The 15920-nt window shown below is 47.2% G+C and overlaps 1 protein-coding gene and 1 pseudogene across 4 annotated transcripts in view; one reads left to right on the top strand and one right to left on the bottom strand.

The window, feature by feature from the left end:
* The window catches only part of ZFP90 (ZFP90 zinc finger protein), a 101558-nt gene that overhangs the window by 37107 nt on the left and 48531 nt on the right, over positions 1-15920 (top strand). The gene's annotated exons all lie outside the window — the stretch shown is intronic.
* On the bottom strand, positions 1448-2180 carry LOC102155432 (annotated as a pseudogene).

The following is a 15920-nucleotide window of genomic DNA, read 5'->3' as shown; positions in this document are numbered from 1 at the left end:
AGGTAGGGTGGACACCAGGTTGGAAATCATTGCATTGGCTATGGAGCAGCTCCGGTCTGGAAGAAAGAAAAGTTCTGTGACCCTAAATCATTATAGACTACATTATAGAATGCAACCACACCCTTATCAAATGTACTTTTTGCCATTTTGCCCATATATGTGTATAAAATAGCCCTTTAAATAAGCTCAAACAGCTAAAAAGAAAAGGTGCAGGCCCTTACAAAATGGAAAATGCGATTCAAATGCAGATAAAATGTATCAATTAAGGAGCCCTAGTCAGTCCCTGGGCTGCCACAGTTTATACCTTTAGAGAAAACAACCATCCTCCAAAGATTAGGCTACATCCTAATTATCCAGTGGGGATTTGGTGTGTCTTTGGAGAAACATTTCTAAGGGCTTTTAGCATGAGCTATCTCCAAGAAATTCCCTGCAGAGGCAGAGGGAGGAGAATTAGACCAGGGCCAAACAGGCACACATTCTTATATCAAAAGGCAAGCATCACTGCATTTTTTTTTTTAATCTGGGAATTTCTCTGGAATTCTTTGAATAGCAAAGTTTGTACTTCTTTTAAGCCACTTCTTATCTCATCATAAGATATTTCTCTGAGATTTGCTCATGTTTTCTTGGCCTGGGCTGTCCTTATGCCCTTTATCTGCCTGGCAAACTTGTTTATTACTCAGAGACTGTTCGAGCAGCCCCTGCCCACAAAGCCTTCCCTGACCCTTAATACTCCCAGTAGAAAGACCAGATCATCTAATTCTGCTGGAGAGTGAGATGTGAATGAGAATGACATGAACCAGGTGCTGTTCCCACTTTGCTCCCGGTACACCTGTTCTGGAACATTCTTTGATCAGTTCATATAGCACTCTGAATTGTGTTGTGCGGCGTCTGTGCTGTGAGACCTTTACCCTCCCCTCACTTTCCACATCCCCAAGCACCCTCACTGGACCTGGCTTTCAAGCTTTGAGGGTCAGTGAGTGTCTGAAAGCTGACTTCGAGCCTCCATCTGGTAGGTATTTCATTTCTCTTCCTTGAGATATCTAGTACAGGGACCCACATGCAGCAGGTACCCTAAAAATATTTGTGAAATGAAAGACAGGAAGTGAATTACAGACCCTTTGCAATGGAAGATACTGAGGTGCTGAGAGTCTTAGTAACTTTTCTAAGCTAGAGTGTGTGGGCTTTTTTTTTTTTTTTTAGATTAATACTCCCTTTTTATCAGCTAAAAAATTGCCAGGCAGCCCACAAAACAGGATTTGATTTAAGACTAACCCACAGAGTTAGTTGATGGTGCTGGGACCTGCTGGACCAGGCCATCATAGTATTTTTTAACCAAATGTCAAGAGCATTAAGAAGGTCTGGGCTGGAGATGCAAGGTGTGCAGCAACAGCTGTGGAACCTCCATGATGTGACTGCACATCTCCATCCTCAAACATTTGCAGAGTGATCACAACTGAGAGGGGACATAGCTGTAGATGGGCATTCCCAGGGCTCCAATATGTGCGCACAGTGACTGGGTGGGGGACAACAGGAGTTGGGGAGTGGATGGTCAACAGGATACCTGTTGACATGGCCATAGTGGTCCCAGATACCATGCTCATGGTGATGCCATTGCCTCTAAGTGGAGGGATGAGAGCAGGGTATACCATCGCCAGCATGCGGTTGGGCTGCAACACTGTGATATGGTGGATGGTGTGACTAGGCGGGGCATATGGTGTGTGTCCTACTTGCCTTGTGCATAGGGGCTCTGCTGGGGGTAGGCACTTCGCATAGGGTACATAGCAGTCTGCGAAGGGTTGGGGGAAGAGGAATATGGTGGCACTGCCCTGCTGGTGGGGGAACAGGATACTTTGTTGTTGTTTTAAGATTTTATTTATTTATTCATGAGAGACATACAGAGAGAGGCAAAGACATAGGCAGAGGGAGAAGCAGGCTCCCTACAGGGAGCCTGATATGGGTCTCGATCCTAGGACCCCAGAATCACACCCTGAGCTGAAGGCAGACACTCAACCACTGAGCCACCAGGCGTCTCAGACAGAACACTTTGTAAGGTATGCCAGGAGTGTAACCTGTTTGGGAGCTGCAGCTTTGTAGCCTATGGGGAACTCAGTTGGATAACTAATTCCTTTGGCATTTGCATAGGGAACCCCGGAAGAACCAGGGCTCTAAACAGGATTCATGATTTCAAAAACTGTCCACATGCTCCAGTCTGCACCCAGCTCTGCTTCCCTTGGGCCTCCAGTGGCTGGTCTGGGCCAAGTAAAGCACAGCCAGAGTTCCTCTGCCATACACCTACCCTGGCACCAAGCGACCCTGAGCTGCATGTCTGACCTTGGCACCACCTCTAAAGTATGTGGGCCTAAGAATGAGTTTGTAGGATCTTTCTTTGGGATGCCACCTTGAGAAACTTTCAAGTGATGTGACATTAGAAGGCCCATCTCCAAGGGAAGTGCCATGGGATACCTTCTAGGAGAGGCTGATCTTGTGTAAGCCCTTTGGTGGGAAACCTGTTACTAAACCAGCTTGGATGGAATCCAAGACCAATGGGCTCATGGCTGGTTCAGCTCAAGAGTAAATAATGGGATCAGCCCCAGTGGTATCACCTGCATTTTTGAAAGAAGTGTTTCATTTATGATCACCTGCCTGTGGCATCAGAAAATAGTTTGATGGTCATTGAACAAATGATGCATTTCTGCCTTGGGCCCAGGCTTGTTACCCTCTGGGCAGTGCCTCTGGCTCTTGGCTGTTCTTCCTCTCTGGTGTGCTTCAATGGTGCAGGGACTTTCAGCCCCTGGCACACACATGTGTCTCTAGTTACCAACCTAGAAGCTTGTGGGGGCATCATTTCTGGGTATTTATCCTCCCAGGTTTGATCCCTGAAGAATGATCTCCCTTGGTGGCCTTAGCCTTGGCATTGTTCCCTGATTAACCAGGAAAAGTGGGAGCTCTTTTCCACCTGTGTGGCCCAGCTCCCAATATAAAGACCAGTTCATTCTTAGGCTACAGCTGAATGGGAACACCAAGGCTACAGGGCTAGGTGGAGAAAGGGTCACCCTTATACAGTCATCCAGCCAGAGGCCTACCCAGGACCCCTGAAGCCATGGAAGAAGGGTAGGCCTGGACGGCTGGGCAGTTACCCAAGGCATCATGAGCTCAGAGGGTTCCCTTTGCAATAGTTCTTTCTCACTGTGTTCAGGAATCACTGAGGAGTCTGCTGTCCATTCCACTATCCAAGCTGCTGACTGTAGGTATAGTCTCTGAAGCCATTTTTCAGCAGATGTGGGGAATGCAGACAAACAGATGAGTATTGGAGCAGAGGCCTCAGTCCCCAACCCCATCCCTGCACCAAAGCTCCTCACATGGGGAAGCAGGGAGCCTACTTTACCGAACCCTACCTAGCTGAGGCTCTAGCTGAATCCTGATCAGTGCAGTTTCTTCAGAGCAGCCTGCCTCTCCTTGAAGGCTGTGCCTTCTGCCCTTCCTGACTCTTCCCAACCCTCAGATCCTGTTCTGGATCTCTCATACCCCACCCCATGCTAATCCACCCCACTTTCTTGGGCATATTGAATTCACTGAATAAAGCTTCATGGATGCCCATGGGCCTGACACAGACAAGACAGGGATGGATGTGATACTGTCCCTAGCCTCAAGGAGCCCCCAGTCTGCCCAAACAGATCCTAACAGCAAATTGGGCACTTGGCTGTGGAGCATAGAGAAAAGAGCTGTTCATAGTGACCTGCTAGCGTTGGGAAGGCTTCTGTGGAGAAGGCAGTTCTGAGCATGGCCTTGATGATAGAGTAGGAATTCTCTGGGTGGTTGAGGCAGGAGATGGACCTACTGGTGGAGGGGACAGCATGCACAAGTGTAAAATAGCGTGGCACATTCAGGGAGCCACAGCTGATTGATTACCACCCAGGAGAGACGTGAGAGATGAGGCAGGAGAGGGTGACCAGGCTGTTGGAAAGGCCTCATGGACCAAGTTGGGTGCTCATTGTAGCCTGAAGGCAACAGAAGACTGCAGTGAGAGTATGAGGGCACTCTGTTCTTTCTTTCCTTCTTCTTCCTCTTTTTTTTAATACCTTTATTAAGTTATAATTAGTATATATATATAAACTTTACTAAGTTGTATATAGTATTTATTAAGTTATATATAATATATATAAACTGAATGTACCTAAAGTGTACAATATGGTGAGTTTTAACATACATATACACCTGTGATACCACCACCATAATCCAGATAATGAATATACACCACTCTCAAAAGTTTCCTTGTGTCCCTTTATCATCTGTCCCTCCCACCCCCACTATCTGTAGGCAACCACCCATCTGCTGCTCTGTCACTACAGATTAGTTTTGCATTATCTGAATTTTTCATAAATGAACTCATTCAGTATGGAATATTTTTGTTTGTTCTCTTATCACTCAGCATACTTGTTTTGAGATTCATCCATGTTGTTGTATATATTAACAGTTAATTCCTTTTCATTGCTAAGTATTATTCTCTTGTATGGATAGACAATTTGTCTGCCTCTTCAGCTATTGAGGGCCATTTGGGTTGTTTCCAGTTTTGGCCTACTACAAATTAAGCTGCCATGGGTATGCAAGTGTTTGTGTGGATATGTGCTTTTATTTCTCTTGGGTAAGTATCTAGGAATAAAATGGTCATGTCATATGACAGATGTATGTTTAACTTTTAAAGAAATTGCTAGACTTGCCAAGTGTCTGCTTTATTTTATAATCCTATTGCGTTTTACATCTCCATACATACCTTTTTCTGACTGGCTACAAACTGTAGATGAACCTTCAGAACTGAGTCTCTGTTTGGATTTGCCCAGCTAGTTACTACAACTGAAGCCCTGAGACATGGACTTCTTGGGACCAGGAAAGGGAAGGAGGTGATCCTGGAAATCTTTCCCAAAGATGATGTCAGAGGCTTGGCATCACTTTGAGAGGCTTGTTTGTCATCGATACTGCCTCAGGAGCTCCAGGAATTGAGTAGCACCGAAGGATATAAACTAAGGGCATCTCTAGCTCAGAACTCGAGAAAATCCCTTTAGACCTAACAAGGCCACAGTCCCACAGATTAAAGCCCAAATTCCACAGAAATGAATTTTTGTGTAAATAAATGATTTCAGCATCTGTGGGGGCCCCAACCAGTTGTGGGAATGGCTGCGGTCTCTGATTCAGAGCCTGTTCCAGAGAGGTGGCATCCCAGATAGATAGAAGGAACCGTAAAACTGAGGGTTCCAGAGCCCTGGGGACATCTCAGGTGAAGGTTGCTAATCTAGGTACATTCCCCAGAAGTGGGAGCTGTGGAGCAGCATATAGGACTAGAAGGCAAGACCAATGGCCATGTCTTTCTGGCCACTGCTGGGGCCTGGCCTTTCTGGATGCTGAGATCTGTAGGGTGTGAGCCCCACCAGAGTTTTGAGTATGCTATTTATTCTTTCATATTCATTAGTGTATCTTTGGAACCAGAGATGACTCAGGCAAATTGGAGTCAGGTTGTGAAATCCTCCAGTCTCTGCCAGGTCTTTGGATGGATTTTATGGAAGGGGCACAAAATGGTGATTAGATCAGGCTTGTGATTTAGATAGGGGCCCTGGCAGCCAGTGTAGAGGACAGGCTCAAGTGTGGACAGGCTGTGGGCATGGAAGTCAAGCAGGTAGGGAGATCATTAGAAATAGGCGAGGGAAGATCTGAGTAGCCAGCAGCAGTGGGAGGACAGGACCTGGGACAGATGTGTAGTTGAGAAAGAGAAGAGTCAGCACTGCGCCACGGCTGCTAGCTCTATTCTTTCATGGCGCTAGTGACATCTCCTAGTTCCCACCAACCACTGATGGCATAAATAATAAATACACAGAGGGATGTTTGGAAGGATAGAAGGATGGCTGTGTGGCTCAGGAGTGAGCCAAGGTGTACATCTCTGTACCCATACTTCCATCACCCGCCTAAACTGCCATCCTTCACTGAGGTCAACATGGGGACTGCAGGTGTCCTCCTGGCTCAATAGAATGTCACTGACTCACATGTGACAGCTCTCAGCAGAGACTGACTCCAAGAGGCTCAGTTAGTCACCTGGGAACCAAGGGCACTGTGGTCCCTTCTTGCCCTGGATTCCTAAAGCAGCGGAGGACACCCCAAGACTAATGCTTTGAACCTCTAAGAAGGAAAGGCCTCAATTTCTCATGAAGACCTCCTCCTCAGGGGCAGGAGGAGAGAAGAGAAGCTAGAGCCTGGTAGGGAGGTCAAAGGTCTCAGCTTGATGCCTGTGAAGGAATTGGGTCTCAACTGTAATCACTAAGTGTTGATATCATGTGACCTTTGTCTGGTTAAGCACAGTGAGTATAGCACTGTTCTGGTACATTTGTGATTTTTACTGACCTGCTAAAAGCTCCATCCGCAGGGGCCTCAGAATGGTGTTCACCATAATCAGAGTTCACCCTCAAAATAGTATGCAGGGGCAGAGGAGGGGGATGGAGGGGTTCGGGGCAGGGGTCACTGGATTTGTGTGATGTGGAGGAAAGAGAGCTGGTGACATGTGGGAAAAGCCTAGAGTCCTGGATTCCAGTCCCCTGTGCCACCTCTCCTAAGCGACCACAAGAGAGAATCACTTCACCTGTCTGAGCCGATCTGGACTCTGATCACAGGTGCTGCAAGTCAGCATCTATGTCTGTGTTCTGTTGTCTTCAGTCTGGGCTCCAAGAGGGTCAAGGCACTGGGCATAGACCCTCTGAACTGGGTTTGGAAAGGTAGATCAAAGATGTTCACTCCTGCTTCTGCTCAGGCTGCAACTTGTTGGCAGTAGATGCCAAGTGTCGAAAGTGAGGGAAGGGCTAGGGGATCCCTGGGTGGCTCAGCGGTTTAGCACCTGCCTTTGGCCCAGGGCGTGGTCCTAGAGTCCCGGGATTGAGTCCCACATCAGGAACCCTGCGTGGAGCCCGCTTCTGTCTCTGCCTCTCTCTCTCTCTTTCTATGTCCCTCATAATGAATAAATAAATAAAATCAAAAAAAAAAAAAAGAAAGGGAAGAGCTAAAGTTCTAAGTTTGGGGCCCAGTCCTTTGCAGGAAGCCCAAATTCCACAGAATTTGACAAATTGCAGAGGTTTGATTTGGTCACAAGGAACACTATTATGTGAGGTCATTTGCTCCTGGCCTAGGGGCTGCTCACAAGTCTTTTGAGTCACCTGGAGTTTCAGTCTTAGTGTTTCAGAGCTGAGAAAGCACTGAGTGGCTTCCTCTCGACCCTTTGTTTGATGTAAGAGGAGCCAGAGGCCCAGAGAGGGTAGAGGAGCAGCTGAGGCCCTGGCCAGAAATGACCAAGCTTATCCACATGGGCTCTGAGGGCTCCTGAGGGACCTCAGTGCTTGGTGTTCTGGGCCACTGTACAGGAGGCACTCAGTGGTCACTGACTCGGAACAGCCTTGGCCCTGTTCCCTGCCCTGTGGCACTGCCAGCAAGGCCCTCCTGCCCTTGTCCGTTGAGAAAAGAAGAAAGCCTGCCTGGTCATGCCTACTTGGTGAATGGCCCTCCAGTCTGCCAGGCCACTGCAACAATAGCAGCAGCAGGAGTGGGGAAAGTGGTTCAGACACAGACAGTGGAGGTGAGGAGCCCAAGGGTGAGGAGGAGACAGCAGAGGCCTAGAACTAGAAGATAAGGTTTATAATGAGCGGGGCAGTGCCTGACACACAGAGAAGTTAGGCCAGTTGTTGTTATTCTCAGTCCAGGGCACTGGCCTGGATTTGATGATAAAAGCCAGAGCCAAGCCCCAAGTGGTGGTGCCAGCCTGAGAAATCCTGGGAAGGAGGCCTGGCGATGAGGTGTTTGGCCCCAGGCCAGATGGAACAGCTGGGCATCCCTAGACCCAGGGCATGAATTCCTGCCAATGACTAGGGAACTTTGAAACAGAGGGCACCCCGTAAATCTCCACAGCTCTGCCAGGAGTCCTACCCGGGGTGACTGCCTCAGGTGAGTGAGGAGGAATGCGGAAGATCTGGGTAGGGCATGGCTGGAGGAGGGAGGCTGTGATCTGTGTGCTGTATTTGTGCAGCAAACCCTCCCCCAGGCCTCCTGGTGCCACCTGGGAGCTGCAGGTGTGGCGTGTACAGTCCAGAGTGGCATGAGTCACCTACACTCTGTATCCTCTATGCCTTACCTTCTCAAGGGAGAAAAGATGCCCCTGGCTGCTTGCTCCATGATTGATGGAAAGGGAGGAACAAGTGGCCACAAAGAGGGGCCCTTGGCTCCCAGGCCTCCAACCCACAAGCATGGGTGACCTAGAGCTCATACATGGCTGGATTGGGGGATGGTGGGGGAAATGAGTGGGCTGGATGAGCCCCTGATGGTCTGATGTTCTGATGGTCCCTGAGCACTTCCAAAGTTAAACCTCAGATCCTTCAGATGTGAGCAGACATTCCCCCCTCCCTCCCCTCATGCCCTTATATCGCAGCAGTGCCCTTACACCTGGCTATTTGACCATATTTTCTTCCCTCTTCCAAACCTTCCCTGCTCCCTGACCCAGCTCAGTCCTCTGACTCCTGCCAGAAGCCTTTCCTGCTGTACCAGGCCTTGCCTTTATCTGTTCCCATCTCTATACCAGTCTCAGGTAGAGCAGGGGGCTGAGGTAGGAAGCATCCAGAGAAGGAGGGTAAGAGGAGAGCAAAACCCAGCCAGCTTATCTGTAACTGAGTAGGGGCCTGGAGAAGAGAACTACTGAGAAGGCCTGAGGAAGTGGTCCTCTCTCTGAAATCTGTACCAGCAGGGATAGACAAACAATGGGAGCCTTGGTCAGAGGGCCAGGCTGATAGGGACAGGCAAGTGTTTCACTGGGGGTAGTAGCTGGGGCTGTGATCAGTGGAAGAGATAGCAAAATAGAGGAAAGGCCAGAGAGGTCTGGGCCTTTCTGGATGGTGAGGCAAAGGCTGAGGCCCTACCACAGATAACCTCCCTTGAGATTCTTGGTAGCAGGAGCCGGGCAGTAGGCAGGGTGACAAGATCTGATCATGAGTCACTGGAGAGCCCATTTTGGGTGCAGAAGCAGACACCCCAACCCCCCTTGTGGAGCTCTCCTTATTAAATGGGGTAGTACTTCTTTGTGGCAGTTCTGGAGTGGCACTCATTGGAGGCAATCATAGCGCCTTTAGCATAGGCAGCTCCACCCCATCCTTTACTCTCCTTCCTGGTACCACAATTACACCTACACCTAGGAAGGGCCATTGTGGGTGGCTAGAGGTATTCTCAGCACCAGTTGTCACAGCCTGGCCCAAGTCATTACCTAGACAACCAGCCTATCACAGATGAGGAACTCAGCATGGTGGGATAGCAGACACCCATTCATTTTGAGCAAAATGGGGCTTCCAGCATAGCTCTGAGCATATGATCCTGAGCCTGCTCATATGAACCTGCCTTGGTCCTGAAAAGTCCTCATGCTATCCTGGGTTCTCCTAGCACTTCAGGGGAGCAGTGTCTGGATCTGAAGCCCTGGCTAGGCACAGGCCACGTGCCGTAGGTTTGACTGGCAATAAAATACACCAATTTAAAATCATATGTGAATTGCAGATTAAGACCACAAGGAGATACCACTACATAGAATTAGAATGGTAAAAAAAAAAAAAAAAAAAAAAAAAAACAACAACAACAAATAAAATCAACTCCTGGTCAGGATGGAAAGCAACTGGAACTCTTAGACATGGTTGGAAGGAATGCAAAATGGTGCAGCCACTTTGGAAAACCCTTTGGCATCTTCTTATAAAGTTAAGCATTCAGTGATGCCTGGGCGGCTCAGTGGTTAAGCATCTGCCTTTGGCTCAGAACGTGATCCTGGAATCCCGGGATTGAGTCCCACATCAAGCTCCCTGCGTGGAGCCTGCTTCTCCCTCTGCTTGTGTCTCTTCCTCTCTCATGAATAAAATCTTAAAAAAAAGTTAAGCATTCATTTACCATATGACCCAGAAATCCCAATCCTACATATCTACCCAAGAGAAATGAACTTACCTTTACACAAAAACCTGTATGCAACCACTTATAGTAGCCTTATTCGTATTTGTCCCAAACTGGAGATAATCCGAATGTCCTTCAACTGGCAAGTGGATAAACAAACTGTGATACATTCATACAGTGGGATACTCCTTGGCAGTGAAAAGGAAATCAAACTCTCAAATGTATGATATGATATGAGCAAAAATAGGGATCAGTCCCAAATGTGTTATGCTAAGTGAAAGAAGCCAGACTCAGAAAGCTCCATGATGTTATTCCAGTTACATTTTGGAAAAAGCAAACCTATAGGGACAGCAGACAGATCAGGAGTTGCTGGGGCCTTGGTGGAGGTAAAGGAAGAGGGGATCAACTACAAAGGAGTACAAGGGAACCTTTTGCGGTGAAGGAAATATTTTATATGTTGATTGTGGTGGTGATTACACAATTGTGCATTTATCAAAACTCATAGAACTATATACTGCAAAGGGTGGATTTTACTGTCTATAAATAATACTGCATTCAACCTAACTTATACACACAGGCACACATTAATCACAGCCACTGTTTCCAAGCACCTACTAGGCCCTGTGCCAGGGGCTCTGAGTGTTTTCTTCTGCGTCCACTCACTTACTCACTCAGCAAGCATTTATTGATGGCTCCACCAGGTGCATAGTACTAGTTACTCCTCCCTAACACCTTCAAGCCACATGGCTCCCTAAATTGTGTTGGTAAACTAGCAGGAAGATGTGGCCAAAGCCCAAACTTGGGGGCCTATAGGTTAGCTTGAAGGCTGAAGGCCCTCTGTGGGTACATTTCCCCGGGGAGAGGAACTCTGGTTTTTGTCACCCTCTCATGGGATTCTGCAACTCAGAAAGAGAGACCAAGGTGAGGGACAAATCATAAGGACCCGGGGGTGGGGGGGTGGTTTGCTTCCCTCTCTGAGGTGCTGGTCTTGTGCCAGCTGGCCAGGATATGCCCCTCACAGCTCTGAACACAGAGCCTGAACTGGGATGGAGAATTGGGGCTCCAGGCCCAGTTAGGACAGTTTTTTGTTTTGTTTTGTTTTGTTTTTTTGCTAGGTGGCTAGTTCTCTGCTTGGAAGCTATCTGTGCCCAGCTCAGATGGGAGTAATCCTGGCTTCTTTGGTAAGAATCCAAATGTGGGAACCCCCTGGATAAACCCAGCATATGGGGTATACAGTCATGGGATCACTATATGGCAGTAAAAATTAGCAAACCAGAGTTGCATATATCAACAAGGATCAATCTCAAAAATGTGGTGTGGAGAACAAATGACACGGTAGGCAATATATGACACAATTTAAATATTTAAAAATAGTTGAACACCTTGTATTTATATGTGCAGATTGTTTAAAGAGATCAAATTACATTTAAAAATGCTTTTTTCAAAAAAATAAAAAAATGCTTTTTTCTGTTTTATTGAGATAATTGACATACAGTACTATAGAAGTTTTAAAGTATATAGCATAATGACATGACTTACATATATTGTGAAATGATTATAACAGTAAGTTTATTTAACATCCATCATCTCAGATGAATACCAAAAAAAATATTTTTTTCCTTGTGATGAGAACTTTTATGACCAGCTCTCTTAGAAACTTTCAGATATACCATATGCCAGTGTTAACTATAGTCATCATGTACATTAAATATATTTTAAAGACGCAAAATTGTACCATATATTATTATGGTTATAAACTTAAAAATATAAAAGCATTAACAAGAAAGATGCATACTAGCTTCAGAACTGGATTAGTTCTGGGGAAGACATTACAAAAAAAACAAAAACAAATACAAATACGGCAAAAGGCTAACATTTAACAAATTGGAGATGTACAACTTAAGTCAAGGCAATGTGTTGCATATTGCTTTCAGTTGAAATGTTTCATAATTAAAAAATAAGCCAGATTGGGCAGCCCCAATGGCCCAGCAGTTTAGCGCTGCCTGCAGCCCAGGGTGTGATCCTGGAGACCTGGGATCGAGTCCCACATCGGGCTCCCTGCATGGAGCCTGCTTCTCCTTCTGCCTGGGTCTCTGCCTCTCTCTCTCTCTCTCTCTGTGTGTCTGTCATGAATAAATAAATAAAATCTTTTAAAAAACTATTAAAAAATAAGCCAGAGTGAACCTTGAAAACATTATACGAAGTGAAAGAAGTCAGACACCAAAGAACACATTTTGTATGGTTGCACTTACATGAGGTGTCTAGAGTAGAAATTTACACAGAAAAAGAATAGTGGTTACCAGGGGCGGGGGGGTGGGGGTGAAGAAGGATGGGAAGTTACTGTCTAATGAGTATAGAGTTTCAGTTTGGAAAGATGAAAATCTCCGGAGATAGATGGTGGCAATGGTTGCACCACAACATGAACGTACTGCATGCCACTGAACTGGACACCTAAAAATGTTACAGTGGTAAATTTTATCACAATAAAAATAAAATAAGCCCAAATAGGCAAAACTATATAGAGAGAAAGTAGATTAGTGGTTGCCTAGCGTTGGAGAGGATGCCAGGAAAATGGGGATCATGGGTAAGGAGGGCGGGGTTTCTGTTTGTGGTAGTGAAATGTGATAATGAAATGTTCTGAAATTGATTGTGATCATGGATGCGCAACTCTGCAAATATACTAGAAGCCATTAAATTGAATGCTTTCAATTAGTGAAGTCTGTATCTCAATTAATCTACTTAAAAAAAAAAAAAAAGCTAACAGGTACCTGGGTGGCTCAGTAGATTAAGTGTCTAACTCTTGATTTTAGCTCAGGTCATGATCTCAGGGTCGTGGAATCAAGCCCCGCATCAGGCTCCATGCTCAGCAAGGAGTCTGCTTGGAAATCTCTCTCTCCCTTGCCCTCTGCCTCTCCCCCTGTACTCATGTATCCCCTTCTCTCCTCAAATCAATCAATCAATCAATCAATCTTTAAAAAAAAAAAAGCCAAAAGAAGGGAAATCCTTCCTGTGTGAGTTACTCTAGTAGAAGCCAAGGTCTTTCTGGTCTGAACCTGGCTCTGACACAGGTTTCTTGGAGTCATCAGGAGCCTCCAAGCCTCCCCCAACCCGTATGACATAAGGAGGGAACCCTGTCAGCCTGGCTCCTGGGGCTGGAGCCATTGCTACATCCATGGGGTTCTAGGAAGGAAGCAGAGTCATAGCCTCTGCAGAATGAGGTTAATGAGAATCTACTCCAGACTCCAGGGGTTTTGAGCCTTAATTAATACTTGTGAGGCTCTCGGTGATTGTGAAATCAGAGGTTTTATAAATCTGTACAGCAGTGGCCTTATTAGTACTGGCTCATTACTCCAGAGAAGGAAGCCAACCTTCTTATCACTGACTTAGTTCCTTGGAAAGACTGGGCCCCGGGTATCCAAGCCACACTGAAGCTCCTCCTGCCCCCCCCCTTGTCTTCCTTTGTAGGCCACCCCTGGGGGCTGACTGGTCTGGATCAGTCTGGGGCTTCAGGATGCCCCCCTCCCTGTCCCGAGCACTGTGGCCAGGCTCCTGATAGACAAAGACCTTTGCTGCCTGGGGGTCCGAGGAGGGAAACTAGACATTTCCCCCACAGCAGTCTTGGTGATTTTCACTCTAGGCCTAAAGAAAGTGGAGCATTTCCTTTTCTATAAGTCTCAGGACTCTGATGAGAGCGCCTGACACCTTCCCAAGTGGTCATCCTTTCTGTATTTGATGTGCCTCCTAGGTAGGATTGATCACAGGCAGGCTCTGTGGGTCCCTGAGGGGAGGACTGACTCTGCTCTCCACCCAGAGCAGTCTAGGGGCATGGAACTATCCCATTTTGCCTTTGCTTGTGTCTTTTCTGCCTACTGGCTCCTTCCTGGTCCCCTCAGACACCCTCCCCCAGCAGGACTCTGTGGCATAGCGTCTTTCCTCCTTTGTTCTGGCACTGTCCGCTAGGATAGATCCTTAGATCACATCACCTCACACCAAACTCTGAGGCCCCTATTTATGCTAGGCATCTTGATGCCATGCAGAATCACCCCTACCTGGCAGAGCCTTGTTGCTCTTGGACTTTATATGGACTCATTTGTAACCACTGGGATGGTTCTCTGGCCAGAGAGGTGGTGATAAACAGAGGCACAGGCTGAGAGCCAGGATCTATGACCCCATGTGCCCTCAGCTCTGGGGCTGGTGACACTTGACTTTAGGGACCCTGTAAATCTATGAATTTGATGATCTGTAGTCCGGGTTACCTCCCTCAACCCAGGGACCCATAGCCCCCAGTGTCTGTTGACCCCGGGGCTGTGACCCTGGGCCGGCCAGTGGCATGTAGGCCTCTCTAACCAACCCGTTTGATGAGCCCTGTTAAGACCTGGCACATGGGGTGCCCAGCTGGCTCAATCGGTAGAGCTTGTACATCTTGATCTTGGGGTGATGTGTTCGAGCCCCATGTTGGGCATAGAGTTTAATATTTAAAAAATTAAAAATAAACAAATGAAAATAAATTTGTTAATGACAACAAAAAAAGACCTGGCACAGCTTTCCCCTACATTCAATCTTGTTTCTGAGGACTAATCCCTGCCCTCCACATTTGCCTAGATATGTTACATCCTTTTTTTTTTAATTTTTTTTTAATTTATTTATGATAGTCATACAGAGAGAGAGAGAGAGAGAGAGGCAGAGACACAGGCAGAGGAAGAAGCAGGCTCCATGCACCGGGAGCCCGACATGGGATTCGATCCTGGGTCTCCAGGATTGTGCCCTGGGCCAAAGGCAGGCGCCAAACCGCTGCACCACCCAGGGATCCCGATATGTTACATCCTGAAGGTACAACTTGTCACTCCTGCTGGATAGCTCTGAGGATTGTGAACATCATGTTCCATGTCAGCAGCCCCTCCCTTCCACTTGCCCTCTTGGCTTCCTGATGTACTCCAACATTGCCAGCCCTTAGCCAGGGCTGGCAGAGGTCTCTTCCACAGCCTTCTCACAGGATCAGTGTAGTATCACGGTTAGACCTATAGGCACTAGAGACACTTCTTGGGTTCAAACCCTGTCTCTACCTTTTACCTGCATGTGACCCTGGGCAAGTTGCCTAACCTCTCTGTGCATCATGTGTAAAATAAGGGCAACCATACTACTACTGCACAGGATTGTTGAGAGAATTAAATGAGATCATTGATGGGTAGTGCTGGGCCTGCCATACAGTAAATACCCAAGGAAGGTCAGTTGTCAATGATGCTGAACTTGCTGTGTCTGAATCTCCTTGAACCTCCATGGTCCTTATTTAAGAATATGTACTGTGTGTGTGTTTGGGGGCTAGAATATGTAGTGAGAGGGCACTGGGCATCTTGCTTAAGCCAACGTGACCCCCGTCTACAACCTGCCCCCAGGCCTGTCCCCAGCCTTTACCCCAGCCAAGGGAGCACTACCCACAATAGTTGGATGCTGAAACTCCCTCCCCAAAAGCTTTTCTGTGCAGCACATTCAGTAAGTGCCTCCCCGACCCTGCTGAGCACCTCCACCCAGCTGCCTCTGAGGGTCCAAGGTAGGACAGTGAGGCTGCTTAATGAGAGAGTACAGGCTTTTGCCTAATCGGACCATCCCAGAGAGCTTGGACAGGCCAGCTTATATTTATAGTTAAACTTCTCTGCCATTATGGGGCATCTCCAGTTTGGGAGCTCTTTTATTATGTTTTTTTTATGCCTTCTTCATGTGGATGAGCGGAAAAATAAATGAAAGGGAAAATCACAGTTTTGTGGTTAGGAAAAACTGCTGGGGCTGGGGCGGGTAGTGGTGGCAGGCTTTATGTTCATTGCCTTGATGGCACATCTAGGGTGTCCTGGGGCGTCAGCACAAGACATGACCTTTCCTGGGCGTGGTTATGGAGTGCTCATGAGGCAGGGTGCCCTTGGTTATGGGAACAGACTGGAGCTTGAATCCTGGCTTTGCCATTTCCTCCTTGGCAAACCTTGGGT

The sequence above is a fragment of the Canis lupus genome, chromosome 5 (genome assembly GCF_011100685.1).
Source record: "Canis lupus familiaris isolate Mischka breed German Shepherd chromosome 5, alternate assembly UU_Cfam_GSD_1.0, whole genome shotgun sequence".
NCBI classification, from domain to species: domain Eukaryota; kingdom Metazoa; phylum Chordata; class Mammalia; order Carnivora; family Canidae; genus Canis; species Canis lupus.
This window is presented reverse-complemented; position numbering and strand designations above follow the sequence as displayed.